General features: G+C 34.9%; 1 pseudogene; it reads left to right on the top strand.

Annotated features, from left to right (window-relative positions):
• Positions 1–204: 204 nt before the first annotated feature.
• Positions 205–1,738, top strand: LOC129035037 (la-related protein 1B-like; annotated as a pseudogene).
• The last annotated feature ends 2,275 nt before the right edge of the window (positions 1,739–4,013 follow it).

Here is a 4,013-nt window from a genome sequence, read left to right as displayed (position 1 = left end):
CCTAAGGAAAAGCGGCAGCCGTCGCCGCTGCCGCCTAAGGGAAATCCCTGGAACAAAAAGCCTTCACAGCACCTGTCCCCAACCACAACAGGTCGGCCGCAGCCAGCGCTGGAAACCCTGGAGGCAGAGTTCGGTTCCCTCAAAATTATAAAAGCAGGAAAACTCAAGAAAAAGAAATCCAACAAGGCTAGTGATTTCAACAATATGGAGAATTGGCGAACACCAAGTGAATTAGTGAACACTAGAGAACAGAGTGTCCTCAGCCAAGGAAATAAAAAGCCACAAGACAGAAAAGAAAAGAGAAGAGAAGGTTGAAAAGAGAAGTAAAAGAGCAAACAAAACCGGGAAACAAAATTAAATGGTCCTCGTGAAAATGTCAGTGAGGTTGAGGCTTAGTCAAGTAATCAACAAAAGAGAGCTAATAAGCACATGTGGGTAACACTCAGATGATGTAAGACCAGAGAGTGAAGAAAGACCTGGATCCTGGAACAGCTCGAGATGTCAACCTGAAGCAAGTAAACCAACACATGACAATAGGAGAAATGATACATGAAATTGGAGGCGAGATAGAGAAAAAAGAGATGATCAATATCAAGTTTCCAGTGTGAGAAGTGAGGGAGGTAATATCCGAGTTTCCTTTAGAGGCCAAGGTAGAGGCCGAGGACGGGGAAGAGGACGAGGCGGAGCAAATCCTTAGTTGAACTTTGATTATTTATATGGTTATAAAGAACATGGTGAAAGGACTGTTCAGCCATTTCAAACAGAACTTAATACCAGTATAATGTATTACTATGATGATGGCACAGGAGTACAGGTGTATCCTGTGGAAGAAGCATTGCTTAAAGAGTGTATTAAGCGTCAAATTGAATATTACTTCAACGCAGAAAATTTGGAACGAGACTACTTTCTTCGAGGAAAGAGAGGTGAACAAGGTTCCTTTCCTATTTTCCTGATTGCTGGTTTCCAACGTGTTCAGGCTGTCACTACAAACCTTATCTCAGAGGCACTGAAAGATAGCACAGAAGTAGAAATCGTGAATGAGAAAATGAGAAAAAATATAGAACCAGAAAAATGGCCAATTCCAGGCCCTCCTCCACCCAACGTGCAACGAACAGACTTCTCTCAACTGATTGATTGTCCAGAGTTTGTACCAGGCCAAGCCTTTTTCTCACAGAGTCTGCCCCAAATTCTCCAAGAATTGGAAGCCCATTGACCCCAAAGAAAAATAGTGAAACAAGTATGCTTCAAGCAATGTCTAGAGATTTGCCAGTTTGCCTGACTTGGACTTAGAACCTTGGATAGAAGTAAAAAAGAGACATCAGCCAGCCCCAGTGAAACTGAGGGAATCAGTGTCTGTGCCTGAGGGGTCATTAAATCAGCTATGTTCTTCAGAAGAAACAGAACAAGAAGAACTTGATTTTTGTTTGATGAAGAGACTGAACAAATAGGATGAAAAAACACGTTAACTGATTGGTCTGATAATGATTCAGATTATGAAATTGATGACCAAGACTTAAACAAGATTTTGATCGTAACTCAGACACCACCTTATGTGAAAAAACATCCTGGAGGAGATTGAAGAGGCAACCACATGTCTCAGGCAAAAATCACATCTGAACTTACTAAAGTTATCAATGATGGCTTATATTATTAGGAACAGGATCTATGGATGGAAAAAGATGAAAACAAACATACAGCCATAAGGGTGAAAATACTAAGAACGCCCTTTCTCATATGAAGGATAAAAACAAAGTTACTGTGGAAAAAAAAAGTAATTCTATTAAATAAAATGTTATATTAAACTTATATAGCATTTATGTTTATAAGTAGCTAAACTGTTGTTAAGGGCAGAATTACTTCATGTTTTTGAAAAGAATGAAGATATTTTTAAAACTTTCAACAGTTTTTCAATTTTTTCATTAGATGTTTCGTATTTTATATTTCACTTTATTTTCCCATTGGATCCATGTGTTATTTATTGCCATTCTCGTTTTAAAAATAAGGAAACAGAGTAGATAATATAACATGTGCAATATCATGGAAATTCTATGTGTGAGAACAGATTTTCATACCTAACTCTGATGGGTTCAAAGCCTCCATATACTTAAAATTCCATCTGCTTCTTAATATGGTGTTTAGATTTTAATTGTGAATTAAATCTTGGACATTCACTATGTAGTAAAGATTCTGAACAAAGAAACTTAGTTTTCTTCCTTATTAATCTTCAACTTCCTGAGTTTAATGAAAATTAAAAAGTGTATAGAGTTTATTGATAATATGGGGATTGCAGAGTATCATTCTTAAGTACTTCATATTTTTGTAATGCTATATTCACACTATGTTAAAAAGGGGAAAGTGTTTTAAATAATATTTTATGAAAATATTTCTTGTTTTTTGAGGAAACATGAATACTTTAATAGGTTTAATAAGTCTTTATTCCTTTACAGTGTGTTTGAGTTTTTAAAATAATGAAAAGTCATCTAAGCATACACCTTCTTAATAGACTGAAAGTTATAACTTGCATACTAAACTTTGATTTAAGAAATATGCTAACATAATGTGAGATATTTTCTTCTATGTTTCATACTCTTTCTCTGGAGAAATCCTAAAATAGAAGCACCAAATATTTTAAAAAATTGTGAAAACTTAAGTTTGGTGTTAGATTTTTCACATTTACATTAATTTTACTCCTGTGGTCCTAGGATAAATAATTTTTGTATTTTCCTACTGATCAATGGTATCTTAATCACAATTCAAATACATTGATCATTAAATGTTTAAATCTTTGAAATCTTTAGTCTAATGGAGCATAGGGTGGTTATATAATCTACCCTAAATTATCGATAATGGCCACTGAAGTTCTAAATTTTCCTTGGTAGAATCTTGTCAAATTTTTGATTATTTAGTTCAATTGGCACCACATTGCTGAGATTTATTGAAACACTAGTAATTGCTAATATTCAAATGAAAAGAACACACAGAATACAAGGAATTAGGCACTGATATTCTTGTCCCTACCCCTCATTTCCTGTATAACATCCCTGAGCAATGAAACCAAGCCAATTAAGAAGTTAATACCAAGGTCAGGAAAAGAGAAATAAATGATGTCTTCATAAAGACTTAGCAAAAATGTTCAGTTTGGGATGATTTCAGAAATAGTTAATAAATTTCTTCTCTCCCTGTGCTGATCCAACTCTATATGGGTGTCCCACTTCTACATACTTCAACTTCCCCCTTTCCTCTCTGCTCTCTCTTCTCTGTCTGTAGCATCTGAACCATCCCCTCTTCTCTTTCATGCACTGGCCTGTTCTGAGCATACCCCATTCCTTGGATATTAAAATAATATCTTATAGTGTAGTTAATAATAATGACCAAATTCTCTGTTTTGTTTTAACTTAAAATCTTGTTTAATATCACATTTGCATAATTTAGTTGTTATAAGGAAAGGCTAAAAGTTCACTGAAGGATTTAGAGTTGCTTTATCAACTCTTACTTTAGATTCCCTAACCTCCATCAATTAGTTTATATCCTTGTAGGTCCTGGCGATGTGAAAACTTGGTTAGAAAAGAGCAGGAAGGATTGATTTTCAAAATACTATCAAGTATATTGTTGAAATTTGACCGTAAATGGATACCAAATGAGTCCAAGAATAAGAAAATTCATCTTAGCAGTTATGTGTGATGTCTGATGTCTTTCTCTCAAACTGAATGATCAAACATTAAGTCTAATAAACAGACTCAAAAGCATTCATTTCAAAGATGACTTAACTGCACCTTCTGGAAATATGCTGCTCTGAATGAATGTAAAAATACCATAAAAACCATATCTACTTTCCTTGTGGATGATTTTAAACCTTCTGTTAGAAACAAAAGATAAAATGGCAGACTTCCTCCCTTTCCTGAATTACAAGAGCTCGCTGGGCACATCAAAGATATTTTGACCAAGAAAAAAATGCATACCAAATTAATAACTTTTAAGATTGAGCAATTAGCTAAACCATGGTTAAGGAAATG

This window comes from Pongo pygmaeus, chromosome 3, assembly GCF_028885625.2.
Source record: "Pongo pygmaeus isolate AG05252 chromosome 3, NHGRI_mPonPyg2-v2.0_pri, whole genome shotgun sequence".
NCBI lineage: Eukaryota > Metazoa > Chordata > Mammalia > Primates > Hominidae > Pongo > Pongo pygmaeus.
The sequence above is the reverse complement of the archived record's forward strand: the minus strand, read 5'-3'. Positions and strand labels throughout refer to the sequence as shown.